Source organism: Lissotriton helveticus, chromosome 12 (genome assembly GCF_964261635.1).
Source record: "Lissotriton helveticus chromosome 12, aLisHel1.1, whole genome shotgun sequence".
Lineage (NCBI taxonomy): Eukaryota > Metazoa > Chordata > Amphibia > Caudata > Salamandridae > Lissotriton > Lissotriton helveticus.
Window position 1 is genome coordinate 12,476,575 of NC_136073.1, and position 16,995 is coordinate 12,493,569.

The 16,995-nt window shown below is 49.6% G+C and overlaps 1 protein-coding gene across 3 annotated transcripts in view; it reads left to right on the forward strand.

The window, feature by feature from the left end:
- The window catches only part of SHC2 (SHC adaptor protein 2), a 190,294-nt gene that overhangs the window by 48,267 nt on the left and 125,032 nt on the right, over window positions 1-16,995 (forward strand). The gene's annotated exons all lie outside the window — the stretch shown is intronic.

The window sequence follows — 16,995 nt, forward strand, 5'->3', positions numbered from 1 at the left end:
TCGATTTTAGCTCAGAGCCGAGGCCGGGTTTTGTTCTCACTGTTGCAGTATTTTGTTTCCCACTCGACCTGCGCTGAGCGGGGCCCCCGGGGGACGAGCCCTGCTGCCCCAGGCCGCAGTGTGTGCGTGTGTGTGTGGGGGCCTCTCCCCCGCCTCCCCACGCTCCTCCCCCTGGGCACGTGACACCTGCTAACTCCACACAGGGGTCAGGTGCACGCGTTCCCCTCTGCGCGCCCCCAGCGACAGTGCCACTAGAAGCCAAAGTTTTACAGAAAATTAATTAGATAAAATACAAAAAGCAGCTTCTTGAAACCCACCCCGAAGTTGAAAACCACACTCGAGAGAGGCGGATTTCTGCCTTTGAAATGAGATTGTTTCTGGGAATAAGAGAAACCTTGGCCTGTCCTTCCTGTCCGTAAACTGAGCAGGGGGGGGGTCACCAAATACATGAAGATCAGGACAGTTCATGTGCAAAAAACAAACAAAGTGCTGGTGGTAAAGAGCAGGGCCTGCTCCCCGAAACAACGAAGAAAGGAGGGGTGCAGCCCAAAGGCTCAAAGGCCAATATTCTGGGATTCGCCAGACTTAAAATCCCAACCTTCTGAGAACAATTTTGAGCAACATATTAGGGGCCTCATTTATGAAAAGTGACGCATCGCTGCGTGAAAACAGCAATGCATCACTTTTCACTGCGCACTCCTTGCGACCCCAATGATGCGTCATATTTACAGTATGACGCATCATGTCGCAAGGAGTTACAGATACGTCAGTATTTCTGACGTATCTAAGTGCAAAAGTGACGCATTGCTGGAGTGTGTCACAAAAGTGACGCAACTCCAGCAATATGTACTTTCACATGGGCAAGCCCCATGTGAAAGGGCCTGCGTCAGTCTTACGCCTGCCGTGAGGCAGGTGTAAGATTTTGACACAATGGCGTCCTAGAAGTGACGCAGTGAAATCTCATAGATTTCACTGCGTCACTTCTACGACCCTTCCTTGCGTCAGAACGCCCCCTCTGCATACATTATACCTGGCGCAGGTATAATGTGGCGCAGGGGTTTACAAAGTGACGCATCTACCTAGATGCGTCACTTTGTAAATATGGTGCAACAAGGCAGGTGCGTCACAAAAAGTGATGCACCGGCGGCGTAAAAGTGACGCACAGCCTCATAAATGATGCCCTAGAAGTCAACAACAAGATTTTTGCAAATATGAGTCAGCCTGACCGCCGAAGTCAATACATTGGACCCTGCCTGGCCCGTGCCTGGCCCATGTGTGGTTAGGGCAGGCTGGCCAGATCCCGGAGTCCCTTGATCCATATATTACCTTATGTTCTGTTATTTCATGTCTTATTACGTAATGTACATAGCACAGATTATACTAGGAGTATTTCCTCACTGCCCCATTAGGTCTGACACCTTTACACCATGATTTTGAGGAGTCCAACATACACTGGCGCCTTGCAGGGTTTTTGTTTTGTGAGATAAGTAGTGTATTGTAGTTCGGTCCTGTTTACACCATGAGTTTTAATAGCTCGATGGATTATGGACTGTAACGGGTGAGACACGCGGGATCCCAAAAGTGTTCCCTTGCTGTCTGGCTCAACGGGCTCATCCATTCCCCGGTGTGATGCTCTGTGAGTGAGTTAACTGAATTTACTGACGATGCAGTGTGGTTGTTGGTGAAAGTGATTATATCTGCGCTGTGTGGGGAAATAGTCTTTAAAACCCATTTGTGAAAGTGCCCCCTACAGCTACCAGAACCACAACACGAGGTGCAGGGAGATTCAAGCAATCCGCAGAGATCCATCCAACCAGAATGAACCTGACATAGGCGCCAATTCTTATTAGCCTCCCTTTCAACAAATAAGACTAAGGTTCTGTGTTAGGGGAAATTTGATTGGATAGTGGGAGCCAATCAGACCAGCTCTCAGACAACTGCCTTCATTTTGCTTGTGGGCCAGTGATTTAGCAAACTGCTGCAAAATTCTACCTGCATTCCAGTTCTTTTTAGTCCATCGCAGGGGTAAGTGGATCCCCTTGTGATAGTCGAGTCACAATGGGCTTCACTTCCAATTACTGGGGGCTAAAACATGCCCAGGGGCTGCCGAGCAGCCATGATATCCTTGTACTGGGATATCTGCACGGTGCTGGGCGAGTGCAGGGGTTCAAATTAACACGCTCTGTTGACGGGTTAGTGTGGCAAGAAGCAAGCCAAGCGTGTGCGCATGTGATACCCAACAACATGGCATTACTCAGCTTTGTTGGATGTTTGCTGCGTGCTCTATATATGTTGTGTGGTGCGCCAATGGATGTATGACGTTACAACGCACACGTTTACCACGCATACCTTTACAACACATTTTTTACAATGCAACATCCATTACAACGCATTCCATTACAATGCATGCCATTACATTGAAATTTTAAAAACTACATTTACAACGCATTCTATTACAATGCATAATACCTTTACAACGCATACCATTACAATGCATAACATTACATTGCATGTTTGGTAAGTATTGGATAGTGCAGGGGTAAAAATTACTATTCTAACTCCAGGGGGTGCAACAGTAGGGTAAGTGTTGGATAGTGTAGGGGTAAAAAGTACTATTCTAACTCCAGGGTGTGCAACAGTAGGGTAAGTGTTGGATAGTGTAGGGGTAAAAATTACTTTTCTAACTCCAGGGGGTGCAATAGTAGGGTAAGTGTTGGATGGTAATGTTATGCGTTGTAATGGTACGCATTGTAATGACTGAGTTGTAATGACATGCGTTGTAGTGGTGTGTGTTGTAGTGTCATGCGTTGTAATGGTTGCGTTGTAATTGCATGCCTTGTATTGGATGTTGCGTTGCAAAAGTTTCGTTGTAATGGTAGTGCGTTGTAAAAGTTGCGTTGTAAAGGTTGTTTCCCGCGCCAATGACACCCATTCATATTTGGTTATATGTCACAATACTGACGTCAGTGATATCGACCTGCACATATATCGGGTCCACTGCATCGGCGACCAACATAACATCAAGGTTTAGCTTTACTATTCTTAACTTCACATCTACATACTCTGTGCGACATGATGGGCGTCAGTGCTGCGGTAGAACTCGGCTTGGCATATCTGCTGTTGTTTCATCTCTCAATACATCTGCCCAGTGAATCCAGCACTGGTTTTCCTTTATCTCTGCGTGAGTTTGCACGGTGGAGAAAGGTTTGTTGGTGCTGGATTTCCTGTATCTGTCTTGCAGGATGCATGGGCCGGGCGGAGCGCTTGGCGCTTGATTACTTGTAGCACATATGGGAGGGACAGGTTTGTTGACCTAGGTTTCCTTGTTGAATGCATACGAGGTTCCGATTGGTTGGCCCTGGATTCTCTTCGCCCTTTTGTTCGCATTATGGGGCGGCACGGTCCTATTAAACCACATGCTCTCTGTGTTGGTTAGAACAGCATGTCCAATAAGGAAAGCCGGCTGGGTCCTACTGGTTCCTGTAGCCCTTGTACTCTGCTCTTCTTCCATTGAGGAGCGAGTGAGTAGGTCAAGCTGGTAGACCATGCATAAAGACTCTAGCCCTTTACATTTGTATATGCTCCTTTGATTCCCTGCATCCATACAGCAGCATCTTGAAGCACCAGACATTCTACAACCTCCTGCACACAACATTGCATTGTTTACACAGCTTTACACAGGAGAATCTTACTCACCAACAAGTGGCAAAGTCTAAATCTGACACTTAACAATGCTTTTCTATCCCTAAACAACCCAAAAACATAAAAATACACAACTAATGAAAATCCCAGAACCATCTGAGAACTTTGCCTAGATTAGTGAAGTGCACTAGTGCTTTACTGATGCTGTAAGGCTCTATACAAGTGCTAGCAGCATAACTTTATACTTGTGGTTAGTAGGGGATGGTATTCCTGGAATCTGCTGGACTTTGGTAGTCGAAGGATTGCACTGCCTGTGTCAGTACAGCGGCCCGAATGAACCAGCCAGCCTTGTTTGGAATCGAGCACCCTCGCATTTTGATGACAGGGATTGGGATTATGAGGGGAACATCCTTTACAACGGAACCGTTACAACGCAGGATTTACAACGAAAGTCGTTACAATGACTTACGCTGGAGGGCGCTCTAGGATAGGGAATAGTTAAATTTACTATCCAACACCTTCCCTACTATCCACGGGGACTGGAGTAGGAATAGTAAATTAAACTATTCACTATCCAACGCCCCCCAACGCAAGTCGTTGTAACGACTTGCGTTGTAAAACCTGCATCGTAACGGTATGCGTTGTAACAGTACGCGTTGTACCGTCATACATCCGATTATGAGTATGGCTGGGGCACAGATGTTCATCAAATGTTGTGTAACTGGGAAGTGGTGGACTAGGACGCCTCTCCTCCCTCCGGAGTCACCAGGTGTGACATGTGTCTCTCTCCGTCTCGTGTCCTCTTCTGGAAGAATGTCTATGCTTCCTTGGGTCACAATCATGGTTCGGGTACAGTTCACGCGAGGGAGTGTTCCAGCAGGACAGCCATTTTGTAAACAGAGAAAGGAGTATCTGGAAAGTACAGACAAAGGGTCGCTCTTTGGACGAGGCCAGTGGGGGGGGCGACACCTTCTGTGGATCGCTGTGACTCGGGTTTCACTATGCACGGTTTATTCGGGCCCGTTACAGCAGTACCATGGGTGCGGCGTGGGTTGCAGGTGGTGCTAAATAGGATCCACACGCCCATGGGAGCTCTCGTTCTGATGGCCTGTAAGGTTTTGAGAGGATGTATGACGGTACAACGCGTACCGTTACAACGCGTCCCTTTACGACGCAGTTTTAACAACGCAAGTCGTTACAACGACTTGCGTTGGGGGGGCGCTGATAGTGAATAGTTTAATTTACTATTCCAACTCCAGTCCCCGTGGATAGTAGGGAATGTATTGGATAGTAAATTAAACTATCCCCTATCCTAGAGCGCCCTCCAGCGAAAGTCGTTGTAATGACTTTCGTTGTTAAGACTGCGTCGTAACGGTACGGTGTTGTAGCGGTTCCGTTTTAAAGGATGTTTCCCGTTTTGCGCAAGTATCCTTGCTTCAGAGGAGTGTGAAGATGTGCCCAGGCAGACCCCAGTCCAGGTCGTCCAGCAGTCCTTTGAGGTCTGTGCGGAGCCCTCCATCCCTGATCAACAAGGACTTAGAACTGGAACTAAAGGAGAGGACCTGGGTCCCACCTTGAAATCCATCTTCAAGACACGGCACGTGGAGCAAAGTGCAGGACCAGTTTGTGTGGATCTTTTAAGTGTCCTCCTCAGGCGGCTCTCCAGACACAGCCAGCAGGTAGCTCTGGGGCTCTAGCCAACATGGATCACCCACAGCACAGGCACACAGAGGTGTGAGGTTTCTGCACCTGGTTGTCATCAATCTAACCGAAGGAGTAATCAAGGACAGACAAAAGTGTAGCCTGACCCACAGACTTCCTGCCTTTTCACAGCAGAGTCTGCAGTCTCACCACCCACCGACCATCACCAAATGGAGGTACTCAGGAGGACTAATCAGAAACTTCTTGCTAATAAAGGAATTTATGGGATTTCTAAAGGGGCCTGGTCTCCACCCTCCTCCCTTCAGCCACAGGAATGAGGGGTGTACCATTCCCCCGCGGAGGAGACCACTCCTTACCCTCCATCTTGTGCATTGCCAGGCCAGGGGCATCTGAAACGGATCACACTGGCTTCGGTACTCCAGCTTCTTTACACACAGACAACTCTACTGCTATGCATGTAGTATATGCACTGCACACGGCGGTAAACGTCGTTTACAACGCGGTGTTTACAACGCACATCCTTTACCACGCTGCCATTACAACGCAAGTGGCTACTACGACTGGCGCTGGTTGGCGCTGTTCGATAAGGAATATTGTAATTTTATATTCCAACACCTTCCCTACTGTTACGTGGACTGGTGTTGAAATATAAAATTATAAGATTCCTCAATCCGCGGACTCCAACGCAAGACGTTGTAACGACTTGCGTTGTAATAACCACGTTGTAAAGTACCGCGATCTAAAAGATCGCGTTGTACTGACATACATCCGCACACGGCACACACCTGACATACACATGAGATGCCAATGTATTGCTCTTGGCATACACATAACAGCAGAACTTTACACAAGTGGGCGTCATTCTCAGTGTCATATAAAAAGGTCTGGACGCACTAATGAACATTCAAGACCATGGCCTGCTGCCACCAGCACTTGGTGTGCTATACTCAGGACAGGTATAGTAATCATCTGCTCATACTTAGTGCACGCTAAGAGCACAACACTCAGATATCAAACCTTATGGTTTGCAACAACTCCAGGTATCTTACCCCCAGATTCATCTTGCTCATGTTTTGCGAGTCCTTAATAGCGATTTTTAAGGAATCGCTATTAAAGACTCGCAAAACGGGATTTATGTCGAAATCGCAATATTTTTTGCGATTTCTACTGCTTTCTTATTTGCGATTCACTAATTGCTAATCACAAATAAGGAATGGCTTTCCCATTCATTCCTATGGGCCTAGAGGCCCATAGGAATGAATGGGGAGTCATTCCTTATTTGCGATTAGCAAGTAGCGAATCGCAAATAAGGAAGCGATTTCAAGGGTTCCAGGGGTGTCCAAAGGACACCCTGTAGCACCCCTTAAATGGTAATGTCCACTGGTGTTGTGCACACCCATGTCCAAAGGACATGTGTGCATGTCACATACAACTTAGTTTTCGCTATTTACCACGTAGTTAGACTTCGCGGTAAATAGCGGCCCCAGATTGCGAATTCGCAATTTTAAAATGGTGCATGAATTGCATTTAAGGAATCTCAAATTGAGATTCCTTAAATGCAATTCTTCGCAATTTGGCGATTTCTAAAAGTGTGATTTTTGCATTTGGGATGATGAATCCCAAATGCAAAAATAGCGCTCGCAAAGGGCCAGATTCTCAGAATCTGGCCCTTTGCGAGCCGATTTTGCTTTCATGAATCTGGCTGTAAGTTCATAGACAAGAGAGTTATGTTATATTACGTGTTATGTTAAAACACATTTATAAAAGGTTTCTTGGTGCTAAATTGATCGCCACATTGGTGTCAGCTGCCTCAAATCTTAGAAGCACCTGCCACCCTGCTAAGAATCAGTGTTGGGGCAGGAGGGTAAGCAGAGAGGGTTTCAAAGGAGAGGCTTGCAAGAATTCTAACTCGCCAGATTGTCCCTGGCCCAGAGACCACCAGAGTGTAAATTTTACTGCCTGCCATAAGGGCTGTGGACTCAAGCCTGCTGATGGGGAAGAATGATTCATCTACCCCCACCTTCTGTCCACAATAGAGATGCATCCCTTCCTTGACGAATGGGAGAGCACACGGGTGGTGGATATCCAGGGGGTGTTGGGCGTGTAGCCTTTGTGCAGTACTCAGGGGTGGGGTCAACCGCCCGATGGCAAAGCCGTGCAGTCTCCATAATTAAAGCTTTCCCTGTACCCAAAACCTTTAGTAAGTGTGCAATAATAAATGATGCTCGAGGAACTAATTCTTGCAAGGTGGTTGTTCTCCACAAGACAAACAGCCCGCAGCCGCCTCCCTCTCCTCACTTACCCCTGCAAGAAAGATTCCGTATATTAGCCTCTGTGTGCTTGGGAGAAAGACTGTGACAATGCTGTCTCTCCTGCTTGTCTGGTTGCTTTAACCTTTTCTATGCTCATGACGAACTCAGCTCGTCATGAGCCGTGGACACGCGGAGATTATTCCCCTGCTGTGCTGAGCGTTCCACGGGAACGGATATGGTGTCATGAGCACACGAGCACTGTGCCTCATGACGAGCTCAGCTCGTCATGAGCACTGGGGCGCTGTGCGCGCCCCCCCTCCCCCCAGCACAGCGGGGGAATATTTCCCGCACAGAAGGGGTTAAATAATTCAAAGCATAATTAATCTGTGTTTGGAACTAGACTCATGTCCACCTACCCTGGACTAAATGACTATTAGGTCTCTGCAGTAAATATTTTGAAGAGCTCCACCCTTCAGACGTGCAAGAACCTCACGCTTCCTGGATGTTGGAGATTCATGGCGTTCATTGTCCTACTCGTGAGACCATCATAGGGACATACTCTGCCCACCACCTCCCCTCTGAGCCTCCTGAGAGCATGCAGCATTCTAATGAAGGGATGAGCCATGCCACGGTGGAGGACTGGCCACAATGACCAAGACGAATACTGAGACGTCCAGGTGAGTTGCCTGAAATGGTGACCCAGCCTAGCTCAGCTGCATCAAATGTAAAATGTAAATGTAGTGCTTATATAGCGCACGTATCATTCCCGAAGGGGTCTCAAGACGCTGTACACATACCGCTGTGGAACCCTTCCTGGCCTTTCCCTGTGAGGTGTCCACTCCTGGGCACTCCCAAGGTGAAGCCAGGCATCCCAGCGCTGTTAGGGCCGTTGTGGAGATTAAGCAAGCTATTGCCCAGAGTCACAGAGTGGGACTCCATGATTGGAATAGGCACCGAGGCGAGAATTATCAGGTCCGGGGAAATTGAGCCCAAGACCCGCTGAGGCGGGAATTGAACCCTGGTCCGGGCCAGACCTTCTTCACTGTACAGACCACCATTCAGCACTGCACGGTGCAAATCCCAGCCTAGCGTGGCCCGGAGCCAGTGACTCTCCACCTGGGTTATAAGAGCGTCCACTGACACTTGAGGTTCATGATTTGAACTTTTTGTGTATGACGTTGAGTTTAAACCTTTGTTAGGTCCTCTGATTGCACGCTTTACTGCCACCATTAAAATCCAAGGTCTTCCACAACATTTTAACTAAAGTGGCCACTGTAGCAGCAGAGAACCTCTGGCTAAAAAGCCTCTACCTTAACCAGACATCCTGACCTACAGGCGTGGGACATGTGGTGCTTCCTCTGACCAGCTGGTACCAGAAACACCAGCCGCCTTCGGGGCTCAGGAGCATCAGGTTGTGATTAGTGGATTTCAAAATATGAGCCATTAGGTTGTTTGAGTCACCCTAACTGAAGCACCATGTGAAGTTAAGACACTAAAAACATCCAGCTGTGACAGACCTTTCATAAGATATCACCTCATTTTGTGACCTGGTATAACCAAACTGCAGCCGTGACCCAGAGAGGGCTCAGACCCCTGTGGATGGAGGCAATCTACCCTCACCCACCCAGTGGAATCAAAGAAATAACAAGGAACTTAGGGGCATATTACCAACCTACAGCGATATTTATCGCTAAGTAGGGTTAGCGGTAATATTGTTATCGCCGCCCTTCACCTGTTTTTATCGCTGAGATAACTTGCTATTAGCAAGGTTTATCTCAAAAGCGATAAAAATCAGGCGAAATGCGTGAATATCGCTGTCAATACAGCGATATTCACGCAATATCGTGACAATGCTCTTAGCCATGTTATCCACCTCCAATTGGATAACATGGCTAAGAACTGGTCAGGGCAGGCGTTAGCTTTTGGAGATAATCGCGGTTAGCGCAAATATTTCCAAAACTACGCCTGTGTTGATCATAGGCGATAGCGATGTTACATTTTGGCACGCCCACTTTGCATGTCATTAGCGATAAATATCGCAGACATGCAAAGCGGGCCCCAAAATGCTCGCTATCGCCTACATGCTGTCGCTAACTGGTGTTAGCGACAGCTAGGTAATTGGGCGAGAAAATTATCGCCGCTTTAGCGGGAAAAAGTCCCGCTAAAGCTGCGATATTGCCCTTGGTAATATGGCCTTTCATTTCTCTGATTTATCATCAAGACAGTCAGTGCAATGTCAGTGCTCCACAGCATCCTTCAGAGAAGCTGTGAAACCAAAGAGGTCCATTGGCAGAGACCGTTGTATCTTCCACTGTAACACCGCCCCGCTGACGATCTATGAAGAAGCGAACATGAGGGCATGACAGCGATGGAACCCGAACATTCCCAAAGTTTAATGAAGCTTCCCTAGCAATAGGTGTAAAATAAAATGCATCCATTGCTATGAAGCATCAAAATGGTACACAGAAGATTTAAAGAAAGCTAACCTTGAGTTACGCCAGTTCAAGCGAACATTTTGGAACGCATATTCACCTGATAAAAAGGATAGCTTTGTCCAGCCGCTAAAAGCCTATAAAAAAATAATCTAAGAGGCCAAATCGACCTACTTTTCAAACAAAATTCTAAATTCTGAAAACAAAACCAAAGAAATATTTGATGTTGTTACTGAACTGTCCAACTTGGATCGTTCAACTGCTCCGATGGTCCCTACTCAAAAATTGTGTAATGATCTAAACTCTATCTTGATCGATAAAATACCGAGGATAAAAGATAGTATTCCTCTCACCTCCTTAACCAGTGCTATTTCTTTGAAAGACATAAATACTTCAAAACTCATGGCATTCCCGGCCATTATCAAAGATTCTTTTTCAAAGCTAATAAAGTCAAATCTGGATCCCCTAAAGATATTTGCCTTCCTCAGATCACAAAAATAATTTTCTGACAGTTTCTGGATCCAATTAACTCTTTGCTCAGCTTATCCTTAAGTCGGGGCATTGCCCCTCATTCCTTTAAGGAGGCGGTAGTCATCCCACTTCTGAAAAAGAGCTGGTGAAAATTTGTCTTTCTTGAAGAACTACCGTCCCATTTCCTTACTCCCTTATTTAGCAAAGATATTAGAGGCACACATTGCCCAACGTCTTTACTCCTTTTTAGGTCTCGCCTATTATATCCCGCAGGGATAAATCGGCGCGATTTATAGTAGGCGGTTCAAAAAGTCTACCAAACTGCGGATCGCGTACAGTTCATGTGAGCTATGCGCGAGCCAGCCACGAGACACACCACCATTTGTCTGAGCCTTGGCATCAGACTTCAAAGGAATGCGTTCCCGCTCCCCCCACGCCCCCCCGCCACAGCAATGCTGAGAGCTTGGTTTTTTTTGCATCCATTTCGCGGGGAAGCTGTGTTTTGTTCGGCGTTCTCTGCACCTTTCTCGGGTTTTTTTCTGGACAAAAGTGAAAGCCTCCCGTGCTTGTTTACAGTAGCCTTGCTCCTCAAATGCTGTTGCTGTGTTGCCATCTCTCTAGGGACACTCAGCTTGAAAACACTTGACTTGCTAGCTGCAATGCTACATCCGCTATGCTTTGCCTCTAGACACGTTGATCCCTCGCAGACTGTGCTGACTCTGCCCCTCCTGATTCTGGAACTGACCAACACAATCACCACGCAGTCTCTTCTCTCTGTCTTATGATGTCTGCCCTGCCACCATTTACTTCGGACCCTCACCCTCACACACCCTCACACCCACTCACACACCCTCACCCTCACACACCCTCACTCACCCTCACACCCTCACACACCCTCCCCCTCCCCCTCACAACACTCTCACCCTCACTCACCCTCACACCCTCACACCCCCTTACCCTCACCCTCACCCCCTCACACACCTCCTCACCCTCACACCCCCTCACTCTCACACCCCATCACCCTCACACCTGCTCATCCTCACCCTCACACACCCTCACCCTCTCACCCTCACACCCACTCTCACCCTCTCACCCTCACACACCCTCTCACCCTCACACCCCCTCACCCTCCCATCCCCTCACCCTCACATCCCCTCACCGTCCCTCACACCCTCACCCTCATACTCCCTCACCCTCACTCACCCTCTCACCCACCCTCACACACCCTCCCACCCTCACGCACCCTTTCACCCTCACACACCTTCTCACCCTCACACACGCTCTCACCCACCCTCACCCTCATACCCTCACCCTCACACACCCTCTCCCACCCTCACACCCACACACACCCTCACACCCCCACTCACCCTCAAACCCCCTCACCCTCACACACCCTCACTCTCAAACACCCTCACCCTCACACCTCCTCACAACCCCTCACCCTCGCACCTCCTCACACCCCCTCACCCTCACACACCCTCGCCCTTACTCACCCTCACGCACTCTCTCACCCTCACACACCCCCTCACCCTCTCACCCTCACACACCCTTTCACCCTCACACCCTCACCCTCACACACCCTCTCACCCACCCTCACCCTCACACCCTCACACCCCCTCACCCTCACACCCCCTCAGCCTCATACACCCACACACCTCACAACACCTCACCCTCGCACCTCCTCACCCCCTCACCCTCACACCCCTCACACACCCTCGCCCTCACACACCCTCTCACACACCCTCTCAACCTCACACACCCCCTCACACCCCCTCACCCTCTCATCCTCACACACCCTTTCACCCTCACACACCCTTTCACCCTCACACCCTCTCACCCTCACACACCCTCTCACCCACCCTCACCCTCACACCCCCTCACCCTCACACCCCCTCACCCTCACACACCCTCACCCTTATACCCCCTCACACCCCTCACCCTGACTCACCCTCTCCCCTTCACACACCCTCTCACCCTCACACATCCTCTTAACCTCACACACCCTCTCACCCTCACACATCCTCACCCTCACCCCCCCACACCTCCTCACTCTCATACCCCCTCACCCTCACGCCCCCTCACACTCACCCCAACACCCACTCACACCCCCTCACCCTCACACACCCTCACCCTCACCCTCACCCCCCCTCACCCTCACTCACCCTCTCCACCTCACACACCCTCTCACCCTCACACCCCCTCACACTCACCCCAACACCCACTCACACCCCCTCACACACCCTCACCCTCTCACCCTCACACACCCTCACCCCCCACACCCCCTCACTCTCATACCCCCTCACGCCCCCTCACACTCACCCCAACACCCACTCACACCCCCTCACCCTCACACACCCTCACTCTCACCCTCACACCCCCTCACCCTCACTCACCCTCTCCACCTCACACACCCTCTCACCCTCACACCCCCTCACACTCACCCCAACACCCACTCACACACCCTCACCCTCTCACCCTCACACACCCTCTCAACCTCACACACCCTCTCACCCTCACACCCCCTCACCCTCACACCCCCACACCCTCTCACCCTCACACACCCTCTCACCCTCACACCCTCACACACCCTCTTACCCTCACACACCCTCACTCACCCTCACACCCCCTCACCCTCACTCAACCTCACACCCCCTCGCCCTCACACACCCTCACCCCCCCACCCACACACACCCTCACATCCTCACCCTCACACACCCTCACACACCCTCACCCTCACACCCCCTCACCCTCACTCACCCTCTCACACCCTCACCAGCATAGCATAACAAAACATAGCATAGCATAACAAAACAAAGCATAGGATAGCAAAACAAAACATAGCATAACAAAACAAAACAAAACATAGAATAGCAAAACACAACAAAGCATAGCATAGGATAACAAAACAAAGCATAGCATAACATAACAAAGCATAGCAAAACAAAACATAGTTTGGAGTTTTAAACATTGCATCTGAAAGGCATGTTCAACATCCTGTGTATGTTCTGACCCTTGAACACTACACAGGTGACTTATGTCCTTGTCACACCTGTGCTACCAGCGAGGATCACCGCATGGGCTTGGCATGTCGCATATACTGTGTATGTTCAGATTATTGAACAGTACATGACTGAGGTCCTAGTTCATATCTGTGTTCAGGATCATCACCTTTGCAACATGGAGGGATCAGACATGTGTTTATAGTCGTAGAACGTGGCAACGCATATACGTCATCATATTTATGCTCAGACCTTTGCGCATCACACAGGTGAGGCATGTAGTGGACCACACCGTGTGAAGCCCTTGGAGCACTGCATGCTGGAGGCGTGTCACAGATCATACATGCGTCCAGGGCCTTGAATGATGCATGGGTGAGGCATGTCCAACAGCACACGTGTGCTCACGCCCATGGGCTCGAGATGCCGCGCACACTCGGCTGACAGCACTAATTACCCTGTGCAGCGCGCGCCTCCCCGGCTTCTCCCTAATTAACGCGCGGTAATTTAATGTCAGGAGGAAGAGAAAGAACAGGCCCGCCCCGCTGCTTCTGGAACCTTCCCTCAGAGCTAATCACCGATAACCGGCGGCCCCGGGAACTCAATTTGTAGGGTAAGGAAGAGAGATGTAAGCAAATTAACCCTTGAGCAGGCCTGAGTGACAGCTCAGGTGGAAGAGCCGGGGAGGAGACGGAGGGAGAGGGTGGAGCGGCGTGAGAGGAGGAGAGAGAGTGGAAACGAAAGAGAGGAGGAGGGAAGTAAACAAAGGAGGATGGGGGGGACAGGAAAAGAGAGAAACGAGAGGCAGACCTTGAGAGACAGGAGGAAGAGAAAGGGAGAGAGAAAAGGAAAAGGGAGACGCAATGAACCATTGTGTGTGAGAGAGAGCACGAGAGGGTAGAGGGAGAAAGAAAGAGTGCAAGATGAAATAATGAAGGGCAGGCAGAGAGAGAGACAGGCAAAGGGGAAGAGAGAGAAAGAGAAAGAAAAGGGAAAGAGAGAGAAGGAATGAGTAAAACCAGGGATAGCACAGGAATTAAATGAAAAGCAGGAAATGTGAGAAAGAGAGATTTATCAAATTTAAGAGATAGATTTACGAAAAAGAGAGAAAAACAGCGAGAGAGAGAGGGGCTGAGCTGAAAATAAGGTAACAAGAATACAAGTGAGTCTTGGAGGAAAGAGAGGTAATCAGAAACGGATGTATGACATTACAACGCATGCTTTTACCACGCATGCCTTTACAACGCAGTTTTTACAACGCATGCCATTACAACGCATAGCGCTTTGGGGTGCTGGATAGTGAATAGTTTAATTTACTATTCCAACTCCAGTCCCAGTGGATAGCAGGGAAGGTGTTGGATAGTAAATTAAACTATTCCCTATCCTAGAGCGCCCCCCAGCGCATTGCGTTGTAATGGTTTGCGTTGTAAACGTTGCGATGTAAAAGCACTGCGTGGTAAAAGTTGCGTTGTAAAGGATGTTTCCCTCAGAAACAGGAGAGGGATTAAGAGAGAACATGAGAAGAGAAGGAGAAGGAAAGCAAGAGAATCAGAGTGGAAGAGAGAGAAAGAGAAAGCACAGGTGGGTAGAGAACGCGCGAGCCATGGATGCAAGAGAGAGACTCAGAGGGAAAGAATTAGAGCAAAAGGGAAACAAGAGAAGTATGAGAGAAAAGTGGGAGATGGAAGCGAGAATTGAGCGCCAGAGAGATTGTGAAATGGTGAGAAAGCACGAGAAAGAAAAAAGAAGAGGGTGACAGAAACAGAGAGAGAACGAGTAAGAAGACATTGAAGCAGAGAGACCAGGGAGAAACCAGGATATATGAGAAAAGAGAGTGGGCAAGGAAAGAGACAGAGGAGTATTCCAACAGAGAGAGAACAGTGGCAGCGAACTAGAGTGACAGAAGAGACCGAAAGAGAGATCCAAGAGAAAGAGGGAGAGAGAGAGGGGAGCGAGAGAGAGAAACAGAGAGAGAGAGAGAGAGAGAGAGAGAGAGAGAGAGAGAGAAAGAGAGGGAGAGAGAGAGAGAGAAGAGGAGAAACAGAGAGAGAGACAGAGAGAGATGGGAAAGACAGAGAAAGAGAGAGAGAGAGAAAAGGAGAAACACAGAGAGAGAGTAACAGAGAGAGAGTGAGTAAGGGAGAAACAGAAAGAGAGGGGAAAGACTGAGAGAGAAAAGGAGAAACAGAGAGAGAGAGACAGAGAGAGGAGAGACAGAGAGAGATGGGAAGCTACCGAGGTGGAAGGGCGTGCTGTAGAAGTGACTGGCTGTAGTGCAATGGACTGTCACAAAGAGCCTAACACTGATAGAGTATGTCTCAGACCTCCAGGGAGAAAGTGAGACGAGTGACAGCAGGAAAGACATTTGGGAAAGACAATTCTCATGGTATCCACCCCCTCTGTGGGGGTCTGTTCCTTGCAGCCACTATCTCTGCTGGAGGATGTTCCATGCACACAACACATCTTCACAGTGACAGGCTGTTGGACTTGTCCCGCAGGGCTGGTTCACCCCTGAACTTTTTGCCATATGTGTGACCCTGTGTCAGTGATTTTTGGGTCTCTGCGCACTTTCCCTGGGTCCCAGAGTGAAAGTGCGTGCGTGTAGCATGGCTGGCCTGCCCTCCCATAGGAATGCATGGGGAATGTGTGTGTTCCTGGTAGTTCCTGATGCGTGGGGAGTGCAGGCTCGCGTTTAGTATGTATAAACTCGTGAGAGTGAATGCTGCGAGATGGTGTCTGCGGCATGTATGTGTCTAGAAGGGAAGTGCTACTTCTGGACATTGAGATATGTGTGCGTGTGCTGTGAGGGTGCTGGAGCGTGATTGGCTGGAGCTGGCTGGCATGCCAGGCTCCAGGAAGTCTGGATGGGTCTGCCCGGTGGTGAGTGGGAGATTAGCATGAGTGATGTGTGGGAGGAGTGTACCTGTGTCCTGGATGGGCTGGGTTTTCCCCACACAATGCTGGCTCCGCCCCCCTGTGGTGTGTCTAACGACCCTAGCCTCCCCAGTGAAAGAAATGGGTGGTTGGGCCATCAAGAGTGCTCCAGAGCCAGCTGAAACTGGTTTTCCCCCCACCCTGCACCTTGAAACAAAGGATTTGTTACTATAAGAAGGGGCTGTGTCCCCTTAGAAAATGTTCTGCTTTTGGATCCTGCCAGAGGGGGCTGTTGCTGCTGCTGGGGCCAGGAGGACCGCCACTTGGGGTGTCTCCCTGCCTGGAGACCCAGTGTGCTGGCTCTGGCCCAGCCTTGCCCCCCTGCCTGCCTCCAGACCCTGCTGGAGCCTTGTCCTGTCCTCCAGTGCTGGGGAGCACTGAGGACTCCTTGCCTGCAGCCTGAGAGCGCTGCTCTCTGCCCTTCAGCGCTGTGAGCGCTGAAATCGCCTGCCTAGCGCTTGAAAGCGCTTGATTTTGGCCATAGCGCTGTGAGCGCTGTATTCTGTCCTGGAGGCGCTTGGAAGCGCCTGCCCTTCGTTACTAGCGCTGCTAGCGCTGGGTGTGCACAGCCGGTGCCCACCCGGCATCTGACTGCCCCGTGTGGCG